Source organism: Monodon monoceros, unplaced genomic scaffold (genome assembly GCF_005190385.1).
Source record: "Monodon monoceros isolate NGI ecotype Baffin Bay Population unplaced genomic scaffold, NGI_Narwhal_1 Super_Scaffold_18, whole genome shotgun sequence".
NCBI lineage: Eukaryota > Metazoa > Chordata > Mammalia > Artiodactyla > Monodontidae > Monodon > Monodon monoceros.
Window position 1 is genome coordinate 63,540,278 of NW_021703774.1, and position 9,302 is coordinate 63,549,579.

At 42.0% G+C, this 9,302-nt stretch overlaps 1 pseudogene; it reads left to right on the forward strand.

Moving 5' to 3' along the window:
• The first annotated feature begins 8,322 nt into the window (after nucleotides 1–8,322).
• LOC114897865 lies at nucleotides 8,323–8,956 on the forward strand (annotated as a pseudogene).
• The last annotated feature ends 346 nt before the right edge of the window (nucleotides 8,957–9,302 follow it).

Consider the following 9,302-nt stretch of genomic DNA (forward strand, 5'->3'; position numbering starts at 1 on the left):
GGGTCCAGACCTGCTGGTGTTCCTGGAAACCTCCCTAGGAACCTAATGGCATTATGAGAATTTCTCATTTAGATCTGACCCTGGCCATGGTTCAAAATCACAATGTGATAATGACTACACCAATATCTAAGCTACTTTCAGAGAGTGAAGCCCGCATGTAAAGGCCCATGCTGTGAGTCTCAGAGCCCTGAAGAGTAAGTACGCTTCTTATGTATTCTTTCCTCAGTATTTAGTAGTTGGTTGCCTCAAACATTGACATTTACTGAGTGCCCACCACATGCCAAGTACTGGGGATTAAGTGCTGGGGATACAAAGGTGAAAATGCCCTCAAGTAATTTATAATCTGAACAAGGAGACAGATAAGAAAATTGTGCTCCTTAATTGTATTATAAAGCCAGGTGTTACATTCTCTTGAAACCTCACAATTCTGCAGGTTGGGATTTCTTATTCACAATTTACAGATGAGGAACTGGTAATTGAAGTGGTTAAGAGACTTGCTCAAGGCCAAATAAAACCTTTAAGGGATACAATTAATATCTAAACCTTATTTAATACTGCAACCTGCCCCCCACCTCAGCATCCCTGATCCTCTTACCCTGCTCTGCTTTCTGTTTTTTGCTTGTCTGCTTGTTTTCTCCATGTCTCTTATCACTCTCTAATGTATTTTATTGTTTGTGTATTATTTAGTGGGTTTCTTAAATTTTCTATTTCAGTCTACTGGAATGTAAATGCCATGATGATTCTGTTTTGTTCATTGACTGCACATAATAAGTGTTTGATAAATAGTTGTTGAATAAATGAGTTATTAGATGGTTCCGAAGGCTTAACTCTTTCTTTTGATCCTATTGTAATGTGAGTCGGTTCATAATAAAGAGTATTCATAAGCTTAAATAAAATGCTATGAGAGCTCAGAGAAAGGGTTAAAAATATTGACTAAACCTGGGTTCATAAATCTGGAAAAGTGTGAAAGCAGCGTTTATCAAAGTATGGCCCACTGCTGAGCTGTTTCAGAATTATACCAGGACATACTAAAAATGCAGGTTCCTGGATTCTACCACAGATGTACTGCATTACATTTTCTGAGCCTAGGAATGTGTATTTTAATGCACTTCCCAGGTGGTTGGTATGTACCTCCAAAGTCTGAGAATCAGTGAAGTGTTAGAGATGGAGACCAAACTTGGAAAAGAGGTGGAGGAAGGGCAACGGCAGTAGTAAATGCTTTTACAGAAGAATTGAGGACCAGGTGAGTTTAGTCACTTGTCCCAAATCACAAAGCCAGTTAAGTCAGAATTTGGGATCAAGGCTCTTTCTAGTACATTATTGACTTTGGGGATCATCTTTTACATCTTTACATCCCTACAATGTAATACTTTATCAATAGTCACTCAAGAAATATGTATTGAACAAACTGATACCTTATACTCTGGAAGTAGCTTGAGTAATTGCTCTAACCTTCACAACTATTGGCAGTGGGGAATCCTCATTTATATGAATCTCCCAGTCAATCCCTCACATCCCAGACTTTAAAACCCAGGGCCTTGAGTAGGCCAAAAGCAGACAGACTGCAACTACTCTGCTCGTGTCAGCATCTCTCCCCTGTCCGGCATGAAGGGAGTTAGTGGCGGGTGAGGGGAAACCTCAGAGTGGGAAGTAGGTAGGGAAGAAGTGGTTGAGAGAAGCATTCCAGTCTGGCTGGACCACTCTGTACTTTTAAAGTGTGTCACAGTTCTCAACCATCTCAAGGTTGACAACACACACACATACTCTAACAAAGGGTTTCCATGGAGCAGCCTCCTCAAGGTTGGCCTGGCCTTCTGCCACATCCCTGCACATCATCTCCAATTCCAGGGAACCCATCAGTCCTTTGCCAACCAAAGGCTTCATTCGAACAACAACAGGAAAAACAGGAAGACTGTCATTAAGTTTTATTTTTACCACAAGTTTCCAGGGGATAAAAATGAGAAAAAGAAAAACACACTCTGAAAACATCCCGTGTCCCATCACATCCCATTTTTACAGTATAGTTGTAGGCTGTGTGATCCGCAGCCAGAAATAAAACAGGACTAGAAGAGTCAGCCATCTGTCTGGAAGTGCACACAGTCCCAGATGGCACTTCCTTTCTGGCTTTCTGGTAACAATCTCCTCTGTCTAACGGAATGAGGCAGAAATTGCCCAATGAGTTAGTGAGGGTGATGAACTCCCCGCCCTCCCAGCACTGGCATTAGGATTTGAAATCCCCCAGCAATGTTCAATTTATCTGTACATATTATCTTGCCCTTGCTATTGTCATGCAGCAGACTTGTTCCTCCATGTTTTCAAAATATGTGTGTGTGTGTGTGTGTGTGTGAATTTTTCAAGGGCAGGAACTGTTTCCTCCTCTTCTCACGCACCCAGTCCTAGGCCACCCAAACGGCAATATGCATTTTGTACCCTGCACTTAGTGGTGATTGGTGATAAATACTTGTTGACCAACTAACTGTCTCTACTAAGAGTCCAAGTACCTTGCTGGAGGAGGGGACAGGATTCCTCATAAGCCCCGGTTACCAAAATGTGCCTTTGCTCCCTATCAGCTGCCCAGAGTCAGCTCTTTGAAGTCAATTCTACATTTACCCAAGTACATACAATTTTTAACTTAGGAGCTAGAAGGAGAAGAGAGGGCAAGAGATGGCTAATCAATATGATGTTACTTAAAGACCCCTGGATGGGCCTTCAGAAGACTGTCTTAACTCTACTGCTCACTAGTAGTAAGACCACTGGCAAGTGAGATATTTCATCTTGAGGAACCTGAGACTTCTCATTTTACAGAATAAATTCGGAGCTTTTTAGACATGAGGACTTTAGAATGTATCTAATTCATCACTGTCTTTGCTCCATTGTCTAACACTGTGGTTCTCAAACGGGAGCTGCATCAGAGTCACCTGGAGGGCTTGTTAAAACACAGATTGCTGGGCCCACCCCCAGAGTTTCTGATTCAGTGGGTCCGGTGTAAGGTCCAAGACTTTGTTCTAACAAATTTTCAAGTAATTCTAATGCTGCAGGCCCAGGAGCCACACTCTGAGAACCTTGGGCTAGCATATGCCATACACACAGCAAGAATTCAGGAAATGTTTGTTTATGTGAATGAATGTATAAGTGAATCTGCAAAATGACCTGAGAAATACGTAATTTTTGACACGAAGCTAGGAACTGCAAACAATGTGACCACCTCCTTTGAATTTCGTAGTCATTGATTTGTGACTATTTATAGGGTTCAGCATGACGCATCGATATACAAACAAGAAACTAGTACTCCTTCAGGCCAGAAGCCTCTCCAGTTTACAGAACTTCAGCAAGCTGAGAAGACAACCAAAAAGTTTGCATGGGAAGATAACCCTAACAGTGTTTGCAGTGAAGTAACAGTTTTCTCGGTAGTAAGGATATTTTAACCCCAGGAAGACAGAAAGATAAGTAAAGAAAATTAAAGAAAGTCAAATACATATTATTAATATGTTTCTTTTATGCATTTATATATATATATATACATATATATGTGCCTTTTTTCTTAAAGATTAAAAACACTCATGTATAACAGGAAAACAGGAAACTTCAGTCTCATCTTTTGGCTTATAACAATTGTTTAGCAATCACAGGGGCCAACCGCACCTACCCTTAACTTGCTAAATAAATGAATTGGTTTTACTTCTAACTATAGGCTAATGTTGTTAAGCCAATGAGGAACTTACTAATCAAGCATTGCTTGACTAAGGGGATCTATAATTAGGTAAACTAAAATTTGGGATGGAGCTTCATCTGAAATGAAGAACTTCCTGTGAACTTTCCAGAATCTAAAATAAGAACATAAGACTGGAAGGAAAAGACTAGTGTGCTCACATCTTTCAACCCTAGCACCTAAACCTTTCCTATGAACTATTCACTAGAAGCCTATTCTGCACTCCTTTGCAAAAACTGATTTAGAAGAGAGGGAGCCAAATTCACAATTATAATAGAGATCTTTAACACTCCTCTCTCAATAATTGTTAAAATATGTAGACCCAAAACCCCATTGCTTAGGTCAAAATTCTGTGACATCAAATAACATTTAGTAAAGGGCACACATCTTTGTCCATTGGCTCCAGACATGTCCCCATACACCCTGGGAATCTCATCTTTTTATGGAACCCCAAGTCTTGTTGAAATCATGGCTCTAACTTCCAGGAGATGGGATGCACCCTCAGAATGTGAACCACTTCTCCTACGGTGAGGATTTAGGTGAGTTAATCTGGAGCTGGAGGAGAGGCAGTTCAGTTTGAAGCTTTGCTTTTCTAATAGCAACTGACATTAAACACCACAGCGGGGGACCTTCAAGGCTCTGCCTCAAGTTCACAGATGCCCTTCCCCTAACGGAGAAGGTTCTGGTTAGAGAAAACAGTAATTGAACAGAATATCTTCATGGGTATGAAAATTATAGTCACTTATTTCCCTCCTCCTCCTTCAGTGGAGAGGAACCTAGACCTACTCGTCCTGTGATTAAAGAGTGGTAGGGTGGCGGGGGTGTGTGTGTGTGATGAATGGGGAGTTGGGATTGACATATATACACTAATATGTATAAAATGGATAACCAGTAAGAACCTGCTGAATAAAAAAATAAATAAAATAAAATTCAAAAAAGAAAAAAAAGAGGGCTTCCATTAACCATTTCCATAATTTCATCCTGGAGTATAGGGATCATTTTTCCTTTTCTCCATTCTTTTTTTCTACCCACCCCATCCATAGATTGCCACTTTTTTCATTCTTATAGAATCTTATCATTTACTAAAGAAAATCCAGTTATTTTTGTGATACATTCACAAACCTGTCCTCCTAAGATAACCTCATCTAGCCACTCTCTTCTACCTACCACACCATGCAGCGTGCAAAGCAAAACTACCCTCAGCCCTCGGTGCACTTGCATTTGCCAGTCCTCTCTGCTTAACAAGCCTCTCTTCATTCTCTAGACCTTTGTCATTTTACTTCCTCCATGAAGTGTCTGGGATGGTCTCTTTCTGGCTCCCGTGGCCTCCTGGACATGCCCCCTCTGTTGCTATAATCACCCTGTACTACTGCCCTGTACTCATAGATCAGTACCCTGAACAGAAACAGTGCCTTACAGTGGAGATTAGGCGTGTCTTCAAGATTGTTGAATAACCACACTAACAAGAGCAGAACAAGACCCTTAATTTACCTGTGTAGGGTCTTAGCTGGGCTGCCATGTCCACCGAGCTATACCCAAAGCTCCCTGTGGCCCACAGGTCACTATATACTCTGGGGCAGCCACATGAAGGGAGAGAGGGTGACTCATTGCAGAAGCAGAATGTAAGCTCTTAGGATCTTGGAATCCTAACCATGTATGACTTTATCTTTGTCACTCGATAACTCCTTGGGCTTCACTCAAACGGTAAAATCTATCCCATTTACATGAGGTGTAAATGTGTTTTCACACTTCTGCCTGGTGAAGTACTTTCTGTAATGCTGATGGTTAATTACCTGACAATGAATCCCACCTCCTGAGAGGAGGAACAGTGCTTCCAGTGATGGAAGGGCAGAGGAGATCATTTGGATCACACTCCGTCACAGAGCAAGCTGAACAGACATGTGCTATTCCTTGGAAAATGTTTTCTCCAGAGCTACCCAGTCCTGTCCCCACCCCCTCCCATACCTTCACTTCTTACTCATTTTCTCCTTCTGTTTCCACTGTCAAATCACAAAGAACACCAAGTAACCTTCTGGGTTTTTAGGCAATTTCATTGTACTTGGTAATGTATGATTTATAAACATAAATAAAATAAATAGGATTCTGAGGGAATAAATTCTAAGTGGAATATCAATAAATCTCCTCCCTCCAATGATGTCTCCATGGTTTTCTCCTTCTTCCCTTCTCCCCACCTCCTTTCCCAGACTGGGAGAGTGGTCCATTCTTTCCATCAGAAGAAATTACGGGGAGGGAAAGGCAAGTAGGGAGAAGGCGGAGAGGTTGTATGAGAAATGTAGCACAAGGCTGCATTGAAATGTAAATTCCTTCAAATTATTAAACACCAGAGAGCAGCTCTTACCAGCCCTTTGTTCCTCAGCGTCAGAATGTGTAATCTAGAAGAATAAATATCCAGCCAGATATCAGCCACACAAAGAAACCTGGGCCATACATATTCAGAGCCCCAAGTCCCAGGGATACCTCTCTTCCTTATCAGGGAGGTTCTGGTCACAGCCACCAATCACTGGTCTAAACACCTCTAAATGGGGGTCAGGATTACAGTCATTTTCTGCCTGCCCCACCTCCCACCGGGACCTCACTCCTATCAGCTGTCGGGAAGCCTAGACCTCCTTGTAAAGGCTTTAAACACAGGACCATCTCGTTTGTTCCTTCTTTCAGGCTAGCACTAAAGATGCATTGGCTGGGGCTTTCTTTTTCGGTGGAGGATACTTTCTCAATGTTTTTGCCCAGAGTTGCACTCCTCACAGCTTGAGATAAATGACTCTGTAGTCTAATTTACATTTTTAATTCCCTCTTAGCCTCAGGAACCCACAGATCTTCCAAGTAGGAGAGCAGACTATTATCAGTCTTCTCTTCACCCTTCTTCCCATTTTCAAACAAGACATTCAGCTCCAAACCCAGAAGGGTGGTCATGGCACATTTTACAGGCGTGCGCAGTCAGCGAGAGCACAAATGCTGCCTCTGTAGCTTAGACCCCTTGACCTAGTCTCTGTCTCTCTCTCTCAGGCATCTGCTTCTTTTGGATTGTGGTCAGACTCTGGGGCATTTATTCTTTGCCTTCCTTCCACTGCTCATCCTTCCCATCACATGCCTCCACATACTAGGCACTCAGAAAACTGCCTGGCAGATTTTGTAAACCCGTATGATAGATTAAGAGAGCTGCGTGCGTGTGTGTGTGTGTGTGTGTGTGTGTGCGTGTGTGTGTGGCAGAGGCAACCAGCAAGGGTAGCAGCCATTGGGAAGGAATTACATCTGTTTCCACGTTCAGTGAATACTGCCTTTTCTTAAGTCTTGACCTTTCTTTCAAAATGGGTTTTGCCAGAGTAATGGCTATTGTGAAAGCAGGGTCATTTGATCTTTACCTGTCAACCAGAAGTCTGTGCTTTCCTCAGAAATAACACATTTCTTTGTTATCACCTAGTACTTGGTCATGTGTGTCACTTTTATTTCAACACTGATCGTAGTCTGACTTAATTCTTGTAGGGTTTCTGGTTCTCCTCCTATATTATAGCCTCTTTAAGAACATGACTCATACAGGAGTCATTTTGTTATGTCATTTTGTTATAAGTGTCAAAGGGTTACATATATGTCATTTTGTTATAAGTGTGGTCTTCAAACAGGGAAGAACTCAAAAAATGCCTGTTGATGGGAGTTCAAATGAATCACCCCCTCATTCATCTTATCACTAGGTATCCTTTATCAAAAATTCTTATTCTTTCCCAGGGACCCAGGGATCTTCAGGCTCTGGGATGGGTTTCTGCTTCAACCAGAGGCCTTGCTGTACTGGCACTCAGAATGTTCTATTGCCCAAGTCTCCCTTCTGTTCCTGACTATCCTTTCATCTACCTTCCTTCCTTCTCCCTTGGGATTTATGTCTCTTAGAACTCTGCCAAATGTAAACCCCACTGTGACATTAGATATATCGCATAGTTCAGGCTTATCTTTCCTGCTTGCTTTTCTACCAGCTACTTTGCTCCATGAATGATCCTGAGCATGACCTGCCATTGGTACAGGTGCCAAGAGGCCTGGCTGGCCAAGACCCTCTTCAGTTTCAGCCTGTGATATAGACTTATAATAAGAAATATGTATTTGGTTTTCATCCTCATTTCTGGCACAGAGCTCCTAAAATTCTTACAGTCTCGTAAATGTTGAGAGCTAAAGGTGTCTTTTTTTATGTTAATGAGGTGACTTTTGGACTGTACCTAAGGATGCAGCCTGGCCACCAGTGGAGAAAAATTTGTGATTAGAGGTTTGGAACTTTCAGGCCCATTCCATCCACTCCACTCACACCCCAACCTCTGAGGAGGGGAGAGGGGCTGGAGATTAAGTTCTATCACCACTGGCCAATGATTTCATCCACTGTGCCTACATAATGAAGCCACTATAAAAACCCTCTGTAATAAACTGGTAATTTAGTGAGTAAACAATTTCCTGAGTTCTGTGAGTCACTCTAGCAAATTAATCAAACCCAAGGAAGGGGTCATGGGAACCTCTGATTTATAGCCAGTCCATCAGAAGTACAGTTAAAAACATGGGCTCGCAGTTGGCATCCTGAGTTGGAGGGGGACGTTGGAACCTCCAGTTTGGATGCAGACATGCTTTACATGGAGTCCTATGTGGATGGTGGGGGCCGGCAGTACCCTGGTGGGTACAGCTGGGAAGGCAGGTGTATGGCTATCAAGGATAAATGGGGTGACAGTGACGATGGGAAAGGAAAGAAAAAGAAATAAAACCAGAAATAAACTTTTCAGAAAAGAAAAAAGAGAAAAAAAAATCAAAAAGAAAGGACAGCAACAGGAAAAAATAAAAAGAGTTTAGAAGAACCTAAAGCTCTAACACCAGAGAACAATTAAAAGATAAACTGGGGCTAGGCTAAACAAATGACAGGAAGAGTCAGACCTCAAATTAGCCAAAGAAACATTTGGTGTTAATAAATAGAGCTTATAGGATCCATGCTCTGAGCCCATTTTCAAGAGATGACTTCAATTGTTTTGAAAAGTTACTAAAAGATAAAATTACACAATATGAAAAGCCACTATATCATGCAGGTTTTGGGAATCCTTAGATACAAAGGTGTGTTTTTCTTTGGAAATTGATGACTTGAAAAAGATGACCAATTCATTGACCGTGCCTTGCAATGACAAACAGAAGCAAGAGGAGGAGAAAGAAGCAAAACGTGGTTCCTGGAGAGGGATTCAAGCCAGCCTGGCGAGTACCATGATGATGTGATGAAGGATGCGTACAGGGCTCCGAAGCCCTCACATGACGTTTTCATCTTCTCCTGGTGTCTCCTTGTGTTTTGCGCCATCCCTTCAATGTGTAACACAACTTCCTTTCCTTTCAGTTCTGCCAAATGCTGCAATCGGAAGGGCAGTATGGTACAGTACCATTTGTGCTAGCTATTTAACCCTTTGACAAGTAGGGGCCAGTGTGAGAATGAGGAAGTTGGATCTTGCTGCCAAGGAGTTAAAATCTGGAAGCTCAGTTGCTTCTAAATCCCAGTTTAAAAATAAATCCTAATGTAGTTGTCATTGTCGCTATCTGACTCCATAGCAGCAGGATCACTAAATTGGAA